The following is a 23546-nucleotide window of genomic DNA, read 5'->3' on the forward strand; positions in this document are numbered from 1 at the left end:
CCCTGTTTCTGTCCCAGCATTACTGGGTTTTTAAAAAATAGCCAAAATATGATCTACTCACTGGTAATTTCCTTGAGGACAAGCGCTCTATCTCATTTCTCTCCGGACCCGTAGTTTCCACTATAACGCCTGTGTTCGACAAGTACTACACTGTCTTAAATAATATTTAGTAGCATCAATTCTATGGGAAAATGCTGCATATTTACATTTAAAAGTTAATAGCCATTTTTTTCCTGTTCAGAAGGACAACCTGTTTCTTAGTTTGGCTGCATATCTACCAACTGACTTGTATTAGTAAAAATTATGAAAATAAGGTCAGATCACAGGATATTTAAAGCTTCTAATACCATCACATTAGGGGGTAGCATTTCAACATACAAATTTAGGGGGGGGGGACACAAACATTCACTCCATTGAAGGAACTATTTAAATAATAAGTTTCCTGTAAGTTTCTGAGATTCATATCTGAACAAAATCTTTCAGGTCTCAAAATAAGGTTATTTCTATAGTACCGTGTAGCAGCAGAATTGCAGGATCAAAAGGCATGAACATTTTAAATTTCAGTAGATATTGTCAAGAGCTCTCCAAAAAGCTTGTAACAATGTACATAACTGAAGGCAAGTTCTTACTTTATCTGACCTGTCCTATATATGGGAATAAAAGAACACAACACTCAGTTAGTAGCTAGCAGACAAAATCAAAAGTATCAAAGGCTGTAAACATAAACAACTCTCCTCTTTGTATGCCCCCCATCCTCACGGCAAGAGACACCATGTGTCCAGCAAAGATGACCAGTGCCCCAGATGGCTTTCTAGATAAACAGTAGGACAGAGGACAATGCTGACATTTAGGCTGACTAAAAGCAATTGTTAAGAGTAAGACCTTAGAGATAAACCAAAAACCATGAACCTTTTTCTATCTAGTCCATAAAAATACACATATATGCACAAAAATAAATGAATAAAGGAAGGTTATTAAAGCATAGTTTATAACACCCCCCAAATTGCCTACAGGTTTTTCACTAGGGGACTGAATGTTCTGCGGACATCAAAAGGATAGTAGTGTCCAAGAGATGTCTCTGAGGAATCGCTAAAAACAATCTGAAGAGTATGACCCATTTGTTTATAGGTACGACCATGTGTATTTGTGTGTGCGTACACGTGGTGACAAAGGAGAGGTCTCGCGTGACACACACCAAATTGCTATCATTGGTATCACCCCTCCTCCTTGAGGAGGATAGAAGGGATGGAATGGGACAGTGGCATTAAGGGGCTTTTCCTTTATTTTTTACCTCCATATACTTATGGAAGCTTCTATCATTTACTTGTACAAATATTTCATGACAGGTAGGTACTACTCCTACAATTATTTCATAAAGTGCCATTTGATGAGTCACTATGACACGTCCTATTCATGAGGAAAGAAATTGTGGGCACAATGAAGCTCTCGTTTTCCCCAGGGACATGGGCCAAAGATTTCCACAAGTGCTGTCAGGTCAGCACCACAGCGCTTGGTGATTAAAACATGCTTCTGAGCTGCCATTGACCATATAATCTAGTTCTCAATAGGATTCAAATATATCACAGCTTGACTCAATTCCATTTTATAGGATATAATTTCACCCCAAGCCAGGACTCCAGACCCCCTAGATAACAGATCTGAGAGGCTGTGCCGTGAGGCAGATGGAATTAATGCACTGGAACTAGTGGGAGATGAGAAGGTATTTTTTTTTTTCTAGCACATATTGATTTTGAATGGCAAAATACCTCCCCCTAGAAAATAATCTCAACCATAGTGTGGTCCACAGTGGAAATTCTTTCTCCTTAAAATGTTCATTCAGAAAACTCAGGCTGAAAGCCTCACCAAGACTTGCCAAAGTCTGTCCGTGTGTCCTGGAATGTGAACCCACTTACCGTGGCTCCAAGTAATATCCATGGATATTAATATATCCATGTTATTTAATAGTAGTTATCTTGACCCTCGAGAGAAATTATATTCATTCTGGAGATTCAGTATACTATCTTCTAAGAAAAAAACTTTTTTAACTATTCACTCAAAAATATATCTGGCTCAGGGCACCTGGGTGGCTCAGTCAGTTGGGCATCCACTTGGGCTCAAGTCATGATCTCACAGCTTGGGAGTTCGAGCCCCAAGTTGGGCTCTGTGCTGACAGCTCAGAGCCTGGAGCCTGCTTTGGATTCTGTGTCTCTCTCTCTCTCTCTCTGCCCCTCCCCCACTCATGCTCTGTCTCTCTGTCTCTCAAAAATAAACATTAAAAAATTTTTTAAGGGGCGCCTGGGTGGCTCAGTCGGTTAAGCAGCTGACTTCGGCTCAGGTCACGATCTCACAGTCTGTGTGTTCAAGCCCTGCTTCGGGCTCTGTGCTGACCACTCAGAGCCTGGAGCCTGTTTCACATTCTGTGTCTCCCTCTCTCTCTGACCCTCCCCCATTCATGCTCTGTCTCTCTGTCTCAAAAATAAATAAACGTTAAAAAAAATTTTTTTTAATTTTTTAAATATATCTGGCTCTAAGAGTTTCCAATAAGGGATGAAGAACTATATGTGCTCTGATCAATGAAGCTTTGAAAGAAATGAGATTGAAGTTTTCCTAATAATCAAGAGCAATATAGTGCTTGAACACTCACATGCACACATACACACACACACACACACACACACACACAGAACCTTGTTAAGAGCTAACAGATAATAGCTTCATTACCCAGAGAAATAAAATGAGTTCCAAGGAATAAAGAGAAGCAAGTGGAAATATGCCATATCAAAACAGCTAGTAATAGGAAATGACTTTACTGCTTTGGTACTGAAAGATATTGCCCTACATTTGTTAAATGATGTAACAGAGAGAATATTCTATTCATGGTATAGGAAATAAATACAATTTCCTCAAAGGAAACCTATCCTGATCCTGCTAAATGAATATGATCTTACATTTTCTCTTGGGAAAACATTTTAAGGAGTCAGTAATAAAGGCCACAGTAGTTGATTCTGTAGATACACAATGCAACCAAATTGTAAAAACTACTGTGAAAAAGTATCAAAGACCTGCTCTGTAGGTTAAACTCCATGGACCCATTAATTTCAGTCAAGAAAGAGCCGATAGAAAACATTAGTTTCATCTAGTCTTTGAAATAACTTATAAAATCACCTTGTTTTTATAAAACTTCTAGAAGAAAATGTAAGAGAAAATCTTTGTGAGTTTGAGGTGAGCAAAGATTTCTTAGATATGATACCCAAGGCATCATCCATAATAGAAAAAATTTAAAAACTTAGACTCATCAAAATTAAATACTTGTGTTCTTCAAAAATCAGCACTTAAGAAATGAAATGAAAAGATAAGCCATGGATTAAGAAAAAAAATATAGGGGCTCCTGGGTGACTCAGTCGGTTAAGTGTCCAACTTCGGCCCACGTCATGATCTCACGGCTCCTGAGTTCAAGCCCCACGTCAGCTTCTGTGCTGACAGCTCAGAGCCTGGAGCCTGCTTCGGATTCTGTGTCTCCCTCTAGCTCTCTGCCCCTCCCCCACTCATGTTCTGTCTCTCTCCATCTCTCAAAAATGAATAAACATTAAAAAAATTTTTTTAAGAAAAAGAAACTAGAAACAACTAACGTTTATCAACAGAGCAATGGTTAAACAAGATGAAGCATCCAGATTATGAAAGATCATGCAGATGTAGCTGTAATGAAAACAATGAAAAGATCCCCAAGATATGCTGTTAAGTGGGGGGAAAAAAAGCATAGTCATAGGGACATAAGGACAATAACGAATAGTATAATTTACATCTAATATACACACACAAGTACATATATACTAAACTACATTAAGTTTCCTTCTAGGGAAGATTGAGACAATGAAGACAGAGTGGACTTTTATTTTTTAATATGTTCTTCTGTAATATTCTAATTTTTTTCACAAAAACATGTACCACTTTTGCCATCTAAAAACACAGTTTAAATGCACCTGCTAGCCCTTGACTAAATAATCATTTCTCAGAAATACCTGCTTCTGGGAAAACCATGTTTTCCTTAAAAGGAGACTAAATTACTGTGAATCGTGTTGGAAAACAAAAACAAAAACATATAATAGAATTGTCTATCAGCCAGCATTTTGATATCCTGGTAGCTTACCAGCAATGATAATAATTACAACATGCACATAGTTTTCTACTACGACAGCCCTATGATGTGATGTTACCACCCCTATTTTGGACAGGATTCTGAAGCTCAAGAGGTCAAGAACTGCCCAAGACCACCCAGATAGGCAGAGTGAGAATGAGGCCTATAACGTAAAATCTTATATTTTCTTATATTTTCTTATATTTTTATTCAGCTGCCTGCCTCATCAAGGATGATCAAGGATACATAATGGTGACCCTGAGGCACTACAGGATCCTAAAGGACTTATGAATCATCAAAGAAAGATTTAATTATATTTAGTGTAGTTTGGGTTTTACCCATACTTTATTGTGTTATAATCCCTGGAAAAGTATTCAGCCACGCATAGCACACACCATCACCCTAGTTCAGAATATGTGATTAACCAGAATGCCTCTGGCATGGCTGAAACATGGAGGACTTACTCCACATTGATTCACTTCATGATTTAAGTCTTTACTTTCCTCTGACAGAGAAAATACCTCGCTGCCCTACCTCCCCTCAACTTTACCTCAGAAAACCCTCAGTTCTCTCTTCACCAAAGACCATGTCAGCCCAACCTTCCAACGGTGGGAAGGCAGAAGGGTCAGGAGGAGACAGCCTGAACTACCGCCAACAGAGGCCTTAGGGTGCGACAGCCTTGAGGCTCTCTTCCCAGCTCCCCTCCTACAGCTCCGGCTCTGGTGAAAATCTCCTGGTCACCACACCCTCACTCTGGCTGGGCATTCCCACAGCCCATACATGGGAACACTCACAAACAAAAGGCAGTGGGTGAGCAAGTGAAAGTGTATCTGAGCTCAGGCTGAAGGCCTGTTCTCATATTGGATTTGCCTATAAATTTGGAAGCGGGCTTCTTCATGGCACCAGACTACCCCAACAAGAGGACTATAATTTGGGGGTTGATCTGTTCGGCTAACACAGGTTAAAAACAGACTTGTATTATTTAAAATAATTATAATTTAAAATAATTAAGTGGCTAGGAGAGATAAAGTTCTAAGACTGGGAATCAGGTAACCCATGCTGAAAATAAGGCAGAACTATGTACAAGAGCCTATTTTGGAGCCAAACAGGTAGCCCGCCTTGGACTCTGGTTGGATAATTTGAAGCAAGCTACTTCATAGATGAGGAAGTTGAGGCATAGAGAGCTTCTAAATCTCTATGCCTCAACTTCCTCTATAAAAATCAAGATAGGGGTATTACATACCTACCTTAGTAGTATGATTAAAGATTAATCCGCATAAAGTCCCCAGTACCATTCCTGGCACATAGTGGATGCTTACTAAAAGATAACATTACTATCAAACTCTCATCCTGGTTTTGCCACAAAAATGAGAACACATAGTAGATGATTCTTCAAGATCCTTCTAGGTCTAACACTTTATGATTCTATCATTGCAATTAGCAAGCTGGCAGCGTAACTTCATTATCATGACAAGTCCACAGGACTCCCTAGCTAAGGACTTCATTTCGGGGAGTTATCTTGGGACCATTTCCAGGTCTCCAACACACCACTGTTTCTGTTGCCCAAGGAGCACTAGAGGAGACCCCAGATTGTCTCCATAGTAAGTCACAACCCACGTGCCAGGCCAGGTGTCCACTGCAGAAGACATTAACCGCAAGAATGAAATGAAAAAGCACAATTCCTACCCCTACATTGTTTCCCTACACAATGCTCTTTGTGGGTTGGGAAGTACAAAACACAAAGAAGGAAGCTATCAACTATAATCTCACATGCAGCTATAAATGCCTCAGTTTACTTTAGATCTTTTGTCTATACATGTTCCTCTGTGTGGAAGTGAACTCCTTACTGATGTTCAACTGTTTCCCTTAACATTTTAGCAACAACCCATCCCCCCGCCAGTGGCCAAGCTTGAAACTTGTAGCTCTAGGCTCCATTCACTAGCAGACACGCATTTCACTCAGCCCATCTCCTAAGTCTTGAGGGTAAAGGATTTCCAGAGAAATCAGTCGTCACCGTTCTTAAACTACTTGACCCAGGATTTTCAGAGTCCAAGGTTATTCCCAGGACACGGTTCTCCTTTAGCTCTTAATGGCCTCCTTGGGGGAGGGAAGGGAGCATAGAAGGGAAAATTCCCCTCTGCCCCTGGGGTTCTACATCTGACCTTCAGGCAATGGGTATAAAAGGCTGAATGGGTATAAAGTGGGTTGGGGGGAATTATGTCCATGGAGCAGCTGGAACAGAAAAGATCCTCCTAATACCTACTGTCCATGTGGTGGCCACCTGAAATGAGTCAGGGCCCATTCAACAATATTCACCTGGTGGTCCAAGTCATAGGCCACACATACCTCTGAAAGCCTTGACCTCATAAGGACGCACCCCTCAGGCTAGGTGATTCCAGGAGAACGTCATCTGAGATTTCTGCGGATTGTAAAAAAAGAAAAAGAGAGGGTGAGGAAAGGGAGGGAGGGAAGGAGAAAGAATTGAAGGAAAGTATGGAAGGAAGGAAGGGAGGGGAGAGGGAGAGAGGAAGGATGGATTAAACTATCTTAAGGCAGAATATGAAATAAATTAGCATAAATTACAGCTTAATATTGCCAGTATCTTTGATAAACCTGATGGAAACCCCAGAAGCCTGTTTGGGGCTAACCTTTAGTCAGGAATGGCAGAGTTGAGATGCTGGTAATGCTATTTTTATTTTTAAAAAATAATACCAAAGAAACACCTTTCCTTTCAAATATGACATCTTGGTCCAAACATGAAGTCAAAACTCAAAAATACCCACCTGCCAGCCTCTGATATTTGGTTGCTAAAACTCCAGATTCAGAAGTGTAGCCAAGAAGGGGGTGCTGTTGGAAGTCAGAGGTTTGCAATAGGAGGCAGGCTTTTAAGCACCTGCCACTTCAAGGGAACTGAGAGGTTGGCAAAGAATCAGTGAGTTCATGTTGCACTGAAAGCCGGCCTGGATCATTCAGGGAGAAAAACTTCCAGTGCAGGACAGTGTGAGCACCTAAGCAGGCTGCCTGGGAACAGGTGTCAAGCCATATACCTGACCCCTTACTTGTCACATGGTGCTTGCTAGACTTGGACAAAGTGCAATGATGGCCTTGAGAGAAAATTATTTTTGTTATTTTCATTTTATTCTCTTTTCTCCTGGATTGAGCAAAGAAGTAGAATTAGCCTTCCAGGAATATTAATTCTCCAATGCATGTTGAAGTGATCCTCATTTTCTAGTAGGGCCAGGTCAAGGATAAGCACCTATCTGAAAATTCTCTTAATCTTGTAATTAGTTTGCATCTTCCATTTTATAACAGCCTTGTATACCAAGATAGACCCAAAAGCAGACCAAGGTAAAGGAATTCATCTCAGGTTGTAAATGTGCACTCACATGAATTATACAAATAACCACACTGACAAAATTCATTAACTAACTAATGTCCTACTACCTCAGGTAGAGTTTATTCCCTTTAAGGATATAACTTCATAATACATACAACTCTTACTCTAAATCTTTAGACTTGACTTTCAACTTCAATTTTCAATTTATTGTTTATGCCTTTTGGTTTTCTTTCTCCTCTGAGGCCCAAGGGTAATCCTCCCAAGGGATGGCCATCTTGAAGGAAAACGGTAACCAGGTATCTGTGATGGGGACAAGGGTTTCTGTATGAGTCTCCTCAGTCAGGGCCCCTCATAATGACTTCTAGAAAGTTGAAGAATACTCTTAAAAAAAAAAAAGTAAGCACAATGGTTAAGATAGATGGGATATTGAAGGTGCCCCAAATCACTCATAGAATCAAGGTACATCTCAGCTCCTAGGACAGTTTCTTGCCCCCCTTGTTTCTCCCTCCAACTACCTAAATGTTGTCTCTGGTTTTTTATTAAGGCTTCTCTAATCCCCCTCTAAATGACTTCCCAGAAATCCCTTCTTCCTTTGGATCCTTAGTGCTCTTACTATTGGTACTAATATAAAATGTCAATGCCCTATGTTGGTCATTATGTCCCACCCTTTCACATAGGTTATTCTCACTTTAAAATTAAGAACATCCTCTTAATTCCAGAAAATTTCCACAGCCTCAGAGCAGTGGCTTGTAATGGGAAGATTGGAACCAACTGAAAGCCCCATGAGGGAGTACTGACCCACTCCTGACCTCCAGTGACCTTGCTTTATCTGTTCTCCCCCTGCCTTTATTTCTTCATCACCCACCACCTAATCTCCAGTCCTAACACCTCTCTCCATCCAACATGGAAACATTGTCTCTTTTAGTGCCCAACTCTCTCAAATGACTGGAAACCCAAATGATATTTGTTTTGTTTTGTTTTCCAGTTTTATTTCATAATCCTCTTATTCACAAGGCACAGAGCCCTCTCAGGTATGGTGTCTAGGTGGGGTCAAGTCCTTGGAAATACCACATCTTTCCAGTGACAAGCTCTGATGCCGAGTCTAGTCTATCATGCAAAATGCCTTACTTTGGATGATTTTTCTCTCAGGAATGTGAGGTTCATCAGCAGTGCCCAGCCTAGTCCATCAGTTACAACTGTCAGGGTCTGAATCTCAACCACCTAGAACACTCAAATTCTTTCCCAGAGTGCTTCTGGGCACCAAGCCAATCAGATGGTGAGATGTCAGTTTTGTCACCCGAGCATTCTATGACAGTTAGGAGGGTCTTCCCCATAGAGCACAGGCAGGAACCTTGAGGGAGAGGGGCATACTCCTCAGACCAATGAGTTAGAATCTTGGTGCTGACATATTCCAAACTTTCCAACCAGGAAATGGAGAAATTCCAGGGAGATTAGGGCAAGCAGGTTTCCAGTGAGGACTCTGAAACTCATGTTACACAGAGTGGCATTTGGCAGAACACTTTTTGTTTAAGTTTATTTATTTATTTATTTATTTTGAAAAAGAAAGTCTGAGCACGAGCAGGGGAGGGGCAGAGAAAGGGAGACAGTGAATCCCAAGCAGGCTCCACGCTGTCAGTGCAGAGCCAGAGGCAGGGCTCGAACTCACGAACTGTGAGATCATGACCTGTGCCAAAATCCAAAGTCCCACGCTTAACTGACTGAGCCACCCAGGAGCCGCCAGAGCACTTTTTTTAATAAAGAGGTTTGCTTCTTGTAAAAATGTTGGTTTAATACTAGAGAGCTTTCTTGAAAAGGTGCATTGGCCAATTCCTATTAGGAATCTTGCTTTTTTTTTCATGTCTGTCCTTGGAAGACAGTGTCAACTCTAACAACACATGTGCATGTGTGTGTGGTCACCCGCCCTTCACAGGTTGCCTTGAACAGCTTGGTTTCTCTCCCCAAGCCCCACCCTTCCCCATGGACTGTAAGTTCTAACAATAACCAGTCTCCAATATATTATTGCTGAATAATTCCTTCTTGGTGGCTTTATAAAACATTTTTAAAAGAATCTGTATTGTTCTGCTTGACTCTTTTGAGATTCCTAGTATCTCATTACGTCAGGGTAGTCTTTGTTTCCTCAAGGTAAAACACACACACACACACACACACACACACACACTCACACACACACACAACAGAAACCCACATATTACTGGCCTTTTTATTTAGCTGTCACAATACCAGCAGTGGGAGAGTCACTATGTGGAGGAAACAATAGTAACATGGATCACTTCACATTAAAAAGTGGTACCTAATTATTGTTTTTAGGGGCAGCTAATGAGTGGTACTTGTAGGTGATTAAACACATTTGGGTTTGGAAGACCAATGGGGTGAGAAGCAAGCCTCCCTGCTTGGTAACAGTGTAGGGGGAGAGAGACTTTGAGCCCCGCATCTGCTTCAAGAGTCCCATCCCACCCCACCCACAGCGCCTTCTCATGGGGATTAACAATGGGCGGAAGATGCCTGGGAAGCCACCCAGCCAACAGAGCCCATTCACAAAGAACATCCTGATTTTGCTGTGTATCATTGCAGGTTCAGCTCAGCCACCACTGAGGACAAAAAAAAAGCGAGTTTATTTACAGCTGGTGATGCTGAATGGAAGAGCCCTGAAAAGGTCAAAGTTCAGGAGTCCCTACTCTATATCATGTGTTGTGCCAGATATTGAAGACACAAAGATAAATAATAACCCTCCTGGCCCTCAGGGAATTCTACCTGGCAGCCAAGATAGACCCATATACACTGCTAGAGACTGAATGTTCGGGTCCTCCAAAATTCCTCTATTAAACTCTGGTCCCTAGTGTGACGGTATTAGGAGGTAGAGCATTTGGAAGGTGATTAGGTCATAAGGACAGGCTCTTATGAATGGGATTCGTGCCTTTATAAAAGAAGCCTGAGAATTAAGGAGTGCACTTATGATGAGCACCGGGTGAGGCATGGAAGTGTTGAATCACTATATTGTACAACTGGAACTAATATAACACTGTATGTTAACCAACTAGAATCAAAAGAAAGACTTAAAAAAGAGAGAGGGAGAGTGAGAGAGAGAGAGAGGTCCAGAGAGCTCCCTTCAACCTTGTGAGGATACAATGCAATGAGAAGTCTGTAACCCTCCCTGGACATGCTGGCACCCTGAGCTTGAAATTCCAGCTCCCAGAACTGTGAGAAATAAATGTTTGCTGTTTATAAGCCACCCAGTCTGTGGTATTCTGTTATAGCAGCATGAACGGACTAAAACATACACTTAACACAAAAAGCACAGTGATGTGTTAAAACAAAGACATGAACAAAGCATTATGGGAGAACAAAGATGAGAATGACTACGTCTGGCCAGTTTGGAGACACCGAAGGGGAAGGAGATAAAGGCTCCATGGAGGAAGTGTCATTTGAGCTGGGCTTTCAAAGAGGAGGAGGAAGTTTGGAAGGTAAAGCCTGGACCCTCTGGCAGAGGAAACACAACAAAATAGCAAGGAGACATTGAAGTGTGTAAGCAACAGAGACCAAATTGGCAAAGCACTTTCAACCTTACATGCACAATAGCAATGTGTTCATGCTTTCTTGAAGACGTCCCTTTCTTTAATGGTTCAAGTTGCTACAAAGATAATACATGTTAAACACCTTTCCCTGATTCAGTCAGAGCTTGAAAATCAAGTTTATACTGTATCAAAACTTCCTATTACCCAACTCTACCACCTACGTCTTTTGCTCAAATTGTTAACATCAATTTAAACAGCAACTTTGGGAAACTTGAAAGATAAGGTGAAAAGAAAGCAGTTCCCGAAACAAGTGATGCTTTCTCATTGGAATCCACTATTTAGCACGTCCCCTCAGCCACTGTTTCATTTATTCTAACTGCATGCTCCTAAACACTGAGGTTAGAAAGATGAGTTAGAGGGGTGCCTGGGTGGCTCAGCTGGTTAAGCATCCAACTTCAGCTCAGGTCATGATCTCGCAGTTCACAAGTTTGAGCCCCTCATTGGGCTCTGTGCTGACCACTCAGAGCTCAGAGCCTGATTTTTTTTTTTTTTTTAATGTTTAAAACAAAGAAAGATGAAGTAGATATGGTCTCTGCCTTCTAGGAGCCCACAAATCAGTGAGCAAAAAAAAAAAAAAAAAAAAAAAATGGCTGAAAAGCAAAACATGTGTTTGCTTTGGTGACACTGAGGGGCCAAAGCTGCTCAATGACCATGTTTTTGCCAGTCTGAAGCAAAATGAGCAAACTTCTCAATATTATCCTTCGTAGTCTCAACTCATCTTTTGCAATGGCTACACACCATCTCACTGCACAAGCCTGTGATTCTAGGGTGACACTCATCAGAGAGCATGTCTTAATTTTCATAAAAGTAAATGTATTTTATTTTTAAATTTTTTTTTAACATTTATTCATTCCTGAGAGACAGAGAAAGAGCATGAGCACGGGAGATGCAGAGAGGAAGGGAGACACAGAATCCAAAGCAGGCTCCAGGCTCTGAGCTGTTGGCACAGAGCCCGATGTGGGGCTCGAACTCAGGAACATATGAGATCATGACCTTAGCCAAAGTTGGATGTTTAACTGACTGAGCCAACCAGGTGCCCCATATTTAAAAAACAATTTTTTTAATGTTTATTTATTTTTTTGAGAGAAAGAGAGAGCATAAGCAGGGAAGGGGCAGAGAGAGAGACACACAGAACCCGAAGCAGGCTCCAGGCTCTGAGCTGTCAGCACAGAACCTGATGTGGGGCTCGAAACCAAGAACCATAAGATCTAGACCTGAGCCCAAGCTGGACACTCAACCTGCTGAACACCCATGTGCCCCAGTATTTAATTTTTTTTTTTTTTTTTTACATTGAAATGTCACTCCTTTGGTGATACAGTAGTAGATGGCAGTTAGGCTATTTAAATACCTTTACTCATGTCAATTCCACACTGGTCCCAAAAAGGTATTTACCAGTTTTTTAAGTACAAAAATTATGAAAACTTTCAATCTACACCTTGCCATACAAAATGTTTCATTGATTATTTTTTAATGTGTTTGCTAATTGTTTAGGAAATATTTAAATTCAGCCATCAAAGGAGATCCTTATTGAATGCAGATTTAATAGACTAGGAATTAATTATGAACAGGCTAGTAACAAAAACTGGAAACCAAGATTTAAAACACTGATTATGGTACCCATAAAGAGGGGGGAAAAAGCAGATTATAAAACACTATGTTTAGATATGTGTCTAATATGTATTTTTCATATAATATTCTATATATATACCCATGGAGGGAAAGAACTAGATGGAGAATGTTTACATCCCAAGATGTAGAATTATAGAAAGGTTTTTTTTTTCCTTTTTACCTATCTGCAGTTTATAATTTTCCTATGATGAACCTATATTGCTCTTGAAAATTATTTATTTTAAAAGAAAAAGAAATATGTGTTGATTTCTTAAGAAGGCACTATAAACTCTCAAGATATTTTTAATTAAAATTTTAACCTGCTAATTTCTCTCTCAAGTTTCTGTGTTAAAGAAATAGTAACCAATATCAAAACGTGTTGAACAATGTGTTTGACGTGGATTTAGTAAGTACCCACTATGTGCCAAGTACTGCCTGGGACATGGGGACTCCAGCAGTGCACAAGCCAGTCTTCAGGGAACTCAAGGTCAGTGGTCCTTCATCTCTAACAGGAACACCTAGAGAGACCAACCCCTTTTTGTTTGTTTGTTTGTTTGTTTGTTTGTTTGTAGTGCAAGTGGGGGAGGGGCAGAGGACAGAGGTTCCAAAGCCGGCTCTGAGCAGACAGGCTGACAGCAGCAAGCCTGATGTGGCACTCGAACTCACGAACCGCTACATCATGACCTGAGCTGAAGTCAGATGCTCAACCGACTGAACCACTCAGGTACCCTACACTAACCTTTTTATTTAACCCCCTTAAAAAACACCTCCCTCCCCATAAGCCTACTGCTCAGGATCCCCAGGGTGGAAGACAGAAAGGTCCAGTTCAAAAGTTACCCAGGTAACTTTCTAATGTTGTCAGCCCGGAATCAACCTCAGAGCACCACTAGTGAGGTGGTTTCTTGCCATTTCTTGACAATCCTGAAAAACTGTAAAACAAGAAATGGTTCAATAATAAAAAAATGTTTCAATGATGTAAGGATACTTTACATAATGAAATTTTAGACAGACATTCAAAATCCTGTTTTCAATGACTAGTTAAGGTCTGGGGAAATTCTCATAATAAAACGGTACTTGGAAAAAAACAGGTTAGAAAGTTTTATATTTATTATATTCATTTATTCATTTATTTACATTACATAAAATATATTCAGACAGGAAAAGCAATAATTAAAGTTTGGAAGAAGATTGGTCAAAACAGTAACGCTGATATCTATTATCTAACAGTGACATATTTTAAATTTTTTTATTTTTTTATTTTTTGCAATCATTCATTTTTATTTTTATTTTTTCAATATATGAAATTTATTGTCAAATTGGTTTCCATACAACACCCAGTGCTCATCCCAAAAGGTGCCCTACAATGACATATTTTTACTTTCTATCTTCTATTCTTAACTTCCCTGAGTTTTTCCAAATTCTGTATAAAATGAATGTGTATTACTCCAATAAAAAAAAAAAAAATGATCTTTTGAAATAACAACCAGCCAGGAATTATCATTCCCCCCTAATCACCAAACTCCTAGAAAAGCAAGATATTGTGGCACAGGCCTCTGTCTCTAGTGTGGGCCTAGAGTATTCACAATTTTTTGGTTTATGGGAGGCAGGACTTTATGCAATAAGCTTGATGATCCTCATTTTACAGATGAAGAGATAAAGGCTCAGAAAACTCCATTCACTTGTTAATCAAAAAATTCTTACAAAGCTCATTAGCCAGGCATTCAAGTGTGACCAGGTCTCAGCCTCTCCCTGCTTGATCCCGGGGACCAGTGACTCTTCATTCAGGAATTTGCTCCAAGCTACAAAGTGGCAGAGCCAAGATGTGAATCCAGGTCCTTCTGGTTTCAAATTCAGACTCTTTTTGCTGGAGCACGAGGCCCCCTAAGCAAGCACACAAGGATACAGCCACACTGTTGAGACAAAAATCCCATTTTGAACGGAGGAGTTGCAGGATAACCTAGTAGTGAAATGTTCAGGCTGTGGTGTCAAAATACCTGAATTCAAGTCTCTGCTGTACTCTTCACTGGCTAAAGGCACATCACTTCACCCAGAGCTGATGTCCCATCATATCAGGCTGTCCTGGAGAGACACCATCAGACTCACGCCTCCTACCCCCATCTGAGTCTGCTGCACATCGTGGCTGGGCTTTCAGTCTAGTCCCTGAGCCCTGATTTGGGTCACAAGGTATTTTAAGGATTGCACTGCCCAGATATATGAGGGATAGTTAGATATTCAGAGACTGGGAGTCCCCAGACAAAAACAGCCACTAGTCCTTTGAAATCTTGTACTGAAATATCAATTAAAACTTGCGATGCAAGGTCCTAAATTGAAAACTGTTATGTTATAATAAAGTAGCCTCAGTCAGCTTTACAACAAAGGCCCACAGTCTTTAATTACATTAGAGGACAGTCTTGTGACCAAAGAAAGCAAAATTAATTAAAAGGTGGTTTTTGTCTGAAAAGGCCTTGGCCTCATATGGAGTCATTCATATCCCCTACTAAGACATATATGTTTATGCCTTGTCTAAAGCCCCATGCACATAGTAGGTATACAATATATGCTAGTAATTGATTTATCAATTAAAAGATGAGTTTTATTGGAAAAAGCAAAATTGACATCGTTGACCCAAAGATTCTACTTGTAGAAATTTCAGCGAAAAATACATTCACACCTGTGGGAGGGGTTGGGGGGAGAAGAGAAAGTGTTTCACTATAATAGAAAAAAAGAGAGACAGCCTCACCGTCCATCAACAGAGGGAGGTGTAAATGAGTTAATGGTAACTCCACACTAATGCAGCCATTAAGAAATGCAGAGGCTCAGGGCACCTGGGTGGCTCAGTTGATTAAGTGTCTGACTTCAGCTCGGTCCAGATCTCACAGTTTGTGAGTTCGAGCCTTACATCAGGCTCTCTGCTGTCAGTATAGAGCCTGCTTCGGATCCTCTGTCTCTCTCTCTCTCTCTCTCTCTCTCTCTCTCTGCCCCTACCCTGCTCTCACATGCTCTCTCTCTCTCTCTCAAAAATAAACATTTAAAAAAAATGCAAAGGATCAAATATGCACTGACTTAGAAAACTCTCCAATACATGTTTTAAAGTAAAAAAAAAAAAAAGAGAATTTCAAATAAAGTAGATACATTTCTATTTATGCTTATTTTTTTAAACCTCTGAAGAATTTATATTTATATGTAAAAATAGTGAAAGGAAATTCAAATGACACAGAGCAAACTTCTAGCAGTAGTCACGTACCTCTAAGGGGAAAGACAGGGTGCATGATTATGTCTGACTGGGCAAGGCTGGAAGAGGTCAGGATAGAAGTATTCCTTGAATCTTTTACAATAATGCTGTATTTGTGTATTACCTGTATAATTAAAAAAAAAATGAACAGACTGTAAAAGGGGTGGGGGGATAAACAATTTAAATTGTGTTAGAAGTAATTGTTTCAGAAATGATGCAGTCAAAAACATATTTGCCAAAGTCTGGCCACCAGATTAAAGAAATTGATCATTTCAAATCTCTTATCCCCCCCCCCCCCCGTGGTTTAAAGGTTGCTTTCCTTTAGCTCATTATGTTTACACTGCCACTTCAAGCTGCCTTATCTGAGAATAAATTCCTTTGCTAATGTGTTTTTAAAAATTAGAAAGTTTCCTTACTTAAAAGGCACCAATCAACAGGATTGACTTTGCTAACAAGTGTGCTGAGCAAGATCTGATTTGGGTGGAATGGCTGGCCCAGGAAGTGAGAAATCAGCATCGCATGGCATTTCAGGACGTGACAGTAGTCACTTAACAGATTTGCCTTTATCTCTCCAAAGGAGAGCCTTTTCCGATAGAAGTTGCCTAATTGTTTCAGGACGTCCAGCTGAAGCCAGGCTGCGTTCACCTGCTCTCCTCCTCATTGTTCCCTTGAACGCTTACCTGCCCACACCTCTGCCGTTTACCTGCAGCGGCTTAGAGAGCTGGCCCTGGGGGCTGTTTCTCGGAGCCAGCGTGCCGCATCATGCTCTGAGACCCTAAAGAGGCTTTGTGGTATCATAACTTTCAGACAGACAAGCCGCTAACGTAAACAGGAGGCGAGAGCAACGCCAGGCCACACACCTAAGACACCTCCGTTTCAACCATTAGCGCATGTCAGATGGTTTAAGACTGATTGAAATACCTAGTCTCATGCCACCTGAAGTTCCACTCTCCATTCCTAAACGGTTCCTCTGTTTTTCCACTTCTTCAGAAATACCAGTAATCAGAGTCAACAGTTTCAGAGAACTCCAAAGTTCAGGGGCAACAGCAAAGCTCCCAGACTAGGAATGGTGCAGGACATCAAGGAGGAAATATGCCACCGACTGAAAAACATTCAGCTGGTTCACAGAATATCGAATGATAAAGATCAGGAAATGTGTTCCGGATAGCAAGAGACAGCACCATTATCAAAACGATATTTGAGCAGTCTTTTCTAGAGGCTAGTTTTACAAAGCGTCTTCATCTGTCAGATAAGTTCTAAACATCGGAGTATGAGTTTGAGTCCAAAATTCAGGAAGAGCTTAGTGATAAACATGATGGAAATACATGGCTGTGTCTCCAGTGGAAGAGAAGGCTGACAATTGTCTAGATAAATAGGGTTTGGAAATCTGAGTAAGGTAGTCTTACTGGTTAACAGACTTCTAATAACTCTAGATCTGCTTTTAAATCTGTGTCTTGGAGTAGATTTCTTAGTGAGAGATTCTTTGCTCAATTGTGTACTGCCTGAAATAAACACAAGCAGTGTACTGCCTGAAATAAACACAAGGAGAGGGAGTATATTTTGCTTCTCTTCTCCTGGGATCTTTTGGGGGCAAAGAGAAGTCAGATTGGGAGACTTTGGCATGGAGCCCCTTCTACTTTCCCCTCACCCCCAAATAGAAGTCTCCATACAGTATTATTTGTACTTCTTGACAAAACTTGGGACTGACCTTCTCAACATTCCTTCTGCGAAAAATGCTGAGAGAACATGCTAGTCTCTTCCTGTAACAATTCTTACACTAAACCTCCCTTTTAAGAATAAGATCTGGAATGAAACTGGGAACATGAATCTGAGAACATGGGGCTATTAGATTTCCATTTCGGTCTGTTTCTGGCTTGATTTGATTAAAGTCCACTCTGGCTATACATCCAACGTCTTACTTTCTCATTCTTCCACCACTATTTAATCCTTAATTTCCTCCACTACTGGAATGCTTCGTGCTGAATGATTGGATTAAACTCCAGCCCTTCAGGATGGACCTAAGTCAGCGTGGTGGTCCAAGACTCCTTTAATTGATACGTGGCTTTTCCACATTTGCCGATAATAAATGTTTCCTCCTCCTTACTTCTTTAGTTAATACAAGCTGTTTTCAAAGAAAACAGAATTTTGCAGAAGACGGGCTACCCCTTTTCCAGGGAAGGGGATGCTGGGAGCACACCATTTACACACATCTTTCTTTTCCTCTTCTGCTCAAAACAAACATCGCATTTATTCTTTGTCTCCAGCTTTCATGGACTTTTTGTCTTTTCTCTCCTTTAGATCTGTGTATGCTCACAACACCTGTCTCTCTGGAAAGCACATATCCCGTTTCTTCAGCTCACCAGAAGTAGACATATATATTATTTCCCTGAGGGTTAGAGAAAGCTATCAGAACTTGGCAACATATAAAGTAAATACCCACTAATTGCAATACATTCATTTAAATCAGGTCTTTATCCTCCTTAGGCATTGTAGTAGGTGGCTTCCTTTGAAGTCTTGTTGAATTTGTCCAAAATTACCTTGCCTGAGGCAGACGGCTGTTTGGAACATTTGTTCTGAACCGATCCCCAAAGCAGTAAATCTTAGCATTGGTAACGGCTCACATGCCACAAAGAGGAAATGTCCTGGGTAGGGCATGGATCCAGGCTTAGATCCCCCATTATATACAAAGAAAAGAAAGAGAAAGGGAGAGATAACTGCACAACTCTCAGGGATATAATGCTATTGTATAACTCTGATGATGTTATAAGCCACAAACCCTGTACATTATTGAAATACATAACCAAAAGCCTACCAATGAATGTCTTTCCTCTTTTCTTCTGCAGCATCCATGCATGCATGCATCTCTCGTTTTACAATAATCTTGCTACTGTTATTTGTTTGTTTGCTTACTTGCTTTAAATGCAAGTAGCTTATGCCCTCTCGTTATTTCAAACTCAACCTGGGAATTTCATTGTACCTGTATGAGAGAATCATGCTCTGTGGGCATGAAGATATCACACCTATCATTGACTCTCATCATCCCCACAAAGACACTGATAATCTGATGCAAACAATCACACTCTGAGATCCTTGGACTTATTCAAGGCTTTGTTTAGGCTGTGTCACATACTTCTACCATGTACATAAAACAGCTTTCAGCCAATTATATCAGAAACTGCTCAGCAGTAGGCAAAGAAGCTTATCTGAACTTAGAGCAAATGACTCCCTAGTTAATTGTCATGGACACAGCCTTAAGTCATGGCCTTCTGGAGCAAGGGTAGAATCTAAATCAGGTTGTGAAACATTTACACATTACATGATTTAAGTGCCATATGAAAACACAGGATGGGTCAAGATGATTCCTTGGGATAATCTCCAGTGATAGCCCCAGTTTTGGGTGATGGGAGATGAAACAGAGTGAACAATACTCATGAACCTCATCACAATATCAAGCCAAAGGAGTTAACAACACTTTATCAAAATGAGGGAGGAAAACGAGAAGGAAGGCGACAGGGGAATCAATAAGCAGGTGATTTTACTCAATAAAAAGGAGGAAATTCCCAAGATGGTAGTGAAGCGAGATGGGAAAGGATGGGCTGGCAATTGTGCAGTAGGCTGGAGGAGTTACCCAACCAGATAGCCATCAGAGTCTGATGCCTCTGGGAGAAAGACTCAGAGATGAACTTGATGAAATACTGGATGTGCTTAAATACACTGAGGAAAGATTTAGACAATTAGGGAGTGTGATATATAAATTGGTGTTAAATACCTAGAAAAAGTAAGCAAAGTAAAAAAATAAATAGGTAAAATGGAATATTGAGAACTAAAAACTTCAAAGAAAACAAAAAGCTATGAAAGATGCTATAAAAAGAAATAAAGGATATCTTTACCTCCTACTATGGTGTGATCTCCATAATATTTTATGTGCTTCCATTTCCCTAAAATACCCATTTGATTATTTTTAAAAATAAAACAAGGTGGGGGGCAGGCGGGTGGTAGGGCACAAAACTTTAAAAATTAAAAAATAAAACAAAGGAAAAGCAAATCAGCAAATAAAAAAATTTAAAGGTTACTTATAGGGCAGGGGACATTAGTGCTTAACATTTTTGGATATATATTGTTTTATAGCTTTGACTTTGGCACCGAGTTAATATTTTGCATAAATAAACAAAACTAAATTTTAAAATGCCATCTTTGAAGAATCAAAAGTAAGGTAAAACAAATGAACCTCACTGTGTGGCCAGCTGACAGCCTAACATCACAGAGAGGAGCTAGTTCAAATGACTTTTACAACAGCTATTTGACCATATGTTCTTGGGAGGACATACTCTAAAGACAACTGTTTTCACTAATTCTAGCTGTTTTCCATAATTACATTAGTAGTAGCAGTGTTGGTATTGTTATTGTGAGACTGTTATGTAATTACATTATGAGAACTGGAATTTCCAGTGTGAATAAAAAGAGATAAATATGTAAGATCAGTGAGGTTAAGAAAAACCTCTGAATCTGAATTGAAAATATCGGTACTTTTTTTTTCCATTTGCATACAGTATCTTTTTCCATAGTTTCATTTTCATTCTGCCATGTCTTTAGGTCGGAAATAAGTCTCTTGTAGGCAACATATAAGTGGGTCTTGTTTTTTTATCTTTTCTGCCACCCTGTGTCTTTTGGTTAGAGCATTTAAACCATTTACGTTTAAAGCAATTATTGATAGAAAATATCAGTATGAACTCATGTATATTTTACCATGTAAATAAATATGTATTATACACACACACACAAATTTCCTAAGTATGTTCACTGAAAAGGCTTAGAAAAAGCGACCAACCCTGTAGCAATAAGTACCACTAGTGTCCAGACATCCTCTCTAAACACCATCTCTCAGTAAAACAGACCAGTGCTCTTTGGAGAGAAGTCCAGTTCCAGATGTAGGGTAGAAAATGTGCAAGATGATCCTGGAATATCTTGCAAGAAACTATCAACGATTACCAAGGTTATATCAAAAGAATGTGGGACCCAACTTGAAGAGGCTTCCACTGGCTTAAGAAAAGATAATTTGAGAATCGATAAACATAATAACTGCAATGGGGGTGCCTGGGTGGCTCAGTCGGTTGAGCGTCCAACTTTGGCTCAGGTCATGCTCTCGCGGCTCGTGAGTTCAAGCCCTGCTTTGGGCTCTGTGCTGACAGCTCAGAGCCTGGAGCCTGCTTCAGACTCTGTGTCTCCCTCTCTCTGCTCCTTCCCCGCTCATGCTGTCTCTCTCTGTCTCTCAAAAATGAATAAACGTTAAAAAAATTAATTAATCAATTAAAAAATAATAAATAAATAAATAACTGTAATGGATAGAAACATCAAATATGGTGTTAGCACCGTTCCATAAATGGAGTAATCATTAGAGTAATTACGCAGGAGCTCATTTACTGATTTCTCTCTCTCTCTTGAATTTCTGTGATGCCCACTGAGTATAACATCATTTGATAATGAATAATATACCACCTTATTTTATTTTAAATATAGTCTGACTTTGCATGCCTTTTAGAAATTACTTATATTTTTAAAATAGATCAATATATATGGTAAAAAAAATCAAAACATACCAAAAGATACAAATTAAAGTAATTCTTTCCTTATTCACACACTCCTGTCCTCCCATAATTATCCCCAATCACCTAAAAATAACTACTATCATATTTCTTATAGAACATTAAGAAAAAGTAATAAGCATACACATTATTTATAGACATCCTTTTCTTTAAAAAAAAAAACGTATGGGTAAGCTAATTCTATATCCTTATTCTGCTTTTTTTCTAATCTCAAAGATAGATCTTGAAGCTCTTTATATACTAATGCAGACCTACCTAAATTTTCTAATGGGTACACAGTATCCCATTCAGTATATGGATGTCCCATAATTTATTTATCAATTTCCATATTGATGAATAGCTACCCTTATTTCAGTTTTATTCTATTTGGTATTACTATTTAACTCTACCCATATTTATATCTTATTTGAATATATCTTATGAATTCTTCATCAGGGCATGAAGCCTATGGCATATTTTTCTACATCACATGCTGTAAACACTAAAAAATAATGTGTGCAGAGTCTCCTTGAAAAATGCTCGTAAACAGTTGGGTACCGCGAATTTCCACAGTTTGACTTTTGAGGTCAGTGAATAGATGCTAATAATTCACCATTGTTCCTAGGGTAAGTGAGAAGCTCTTTACAAGACTACAGACCATTTAACACTTTATCAATCAGAGCTAACACTTGAAATTACACCCAAGGTAAAGAAACAGTCACCATAGTGAAGGAGGGCATAAGCTATTTTGTGCCCTGAAGATTTGGGTTGATTTTGTCTTTATGGATCTTGTTTCTACTTAGGACCATTAGATTTTGTTTGAAGGTGGAAGATAACGTTGTGATTGAACAGCACCCCAAGTACCAAAAAGGCAACTGTAGTCTCTCCTGTTTTCCTCTTCTACATCATTGGAGAGTATCACTACAGTAGGTTTAAGGGCTTAATCAACCCTTGGTAACAAGTAAATTCAATGAAGAGTGTACGTCAGAGGTTCATACTCCCTGGCATATTAAAGGCTAATTCCCAGGACATTAAGGAAGTAAATAATGCAACAGATTAAAATTTAAGAATAAAACCATTTTATCAGATAAAACAGATTCTGTTTTTTCCCCTACTTTTGAAGTAAAGGGTAAAAAAGCAGTAAAGGTCAACTCAGAGGTCTTTAAAATTATATTTTTAAATAATAGGAAATATCGGTATCCAATTCTGTGGTCATTTGTGAGGTTATTTCTTTGAAATCTAAGTGGAGCTCCCTTCACACTCACTCATGCTCACACACACACAAACAAGTGCGCACGCACAGGTGTGAGAAGCCCAACCACTCCAGGATTAGCTGTTCCTCAGAAAGCTCAGTAATGATCTGAAATCCGAAGCCCTACTTGAACTTTTCTACTAATTCAGTAATTACTGCTGTGCCTGAAATTGGCCCCTTTCCTGCAATTACTCAACATGCACTTTCAGTCAAAGAGGTTAACACCTGAATTTAGATTCTAATTAGCACCTAAGGTAGAATTTTTTGTTTAAAGCTTATTAAAATGGGGACTTTTCCCAGCATAAGATTTCACTAGTGTATACAGGTAAACACATGGTCTATGGATCAATCTGTTTCTGCTTATCTTAAAAGCAACAGAGGATAGAGGTGAAACCAAGATCAACATACCATTATTTAAGATACTAACCTCCAAATAAATCAAATTCAACCAATATCTGGAGTTGTCAAGCTGGACAGACCCTCGATACAAAGACCACTGTTTCCAAATCTCCATTTAAATAAATGGTTTATCTCAAAGGAAGATGTAAGTAAACGGAGCTAAAAATCCATTAATATTGGTGTCATTGGCTTTCAGGGCTATCTCCATTTCTCTCCACCAGCTTTCCTAAGCACTAACATTTAAAAGGTAGCAATGCCAAAAACTCAGAATTATGTGGGGGCAGGTGGTCTTGAATTCCTCGGGCAGCAATTAGTGTGAGTCTAACTTCAACCACCAGTGTGTCAAGTTAACTAGGTATCCTCTGCCACATCCCTGTGGCTGCCCAGTTATTGCTTGGACACCTCCAG

At 39.7% G+C, this 23546-nt stretch overlaps 1 long non-coding RNA gene across 4 annotated transcripts in view; it reads right to left on the reverse strand.

Annotated features, from left to right (window-relative positions):
- LOC122230458 overlaps nucleotides 1-8688 on the reverse strand; it is a 54417-nt gene extending 45729 nt beyond the window's left edge. For 2 of the 4 annotated variants that reach the window (XR_006207416.1, XR_006207413.1), the window contains exons 1-2: nucleotides 8601-8688; nucleotides 6482-6554 (exon numbers count right to left, since the gene is read on the reverse strand). This is a non-coding gene — a long non-coding RNA (uncharacterized LOC122230458). Of the gene's footprint in view, nucleotides 1-6481; nucleotides 6555-7636; nucleotides 7854-8600 lie in introns of all 4 variants that reach the window. The other 2 variants (XR_006207414.1, XR_006207415.1) reach the window with 2 other exon arrangements.
- Between the last annotated feature and the right edge of the window lie 14858 nt (nucleotides 8689-23546).

This window comes from Panthera tigris, chromosome C2 (assembly GCF_018350195.1).
Source record: "Panthera tigris isolate Pti1 chromosome C2, P.tigris_Pti1_mat1.1, whole genome shotgun sequence".
Classification (NCBI taxonomy): Eukaryota; Metazoa; Chordata; class Mammalia; order Carnivora; family Felidae; genus Panthera; species Panthera tigris.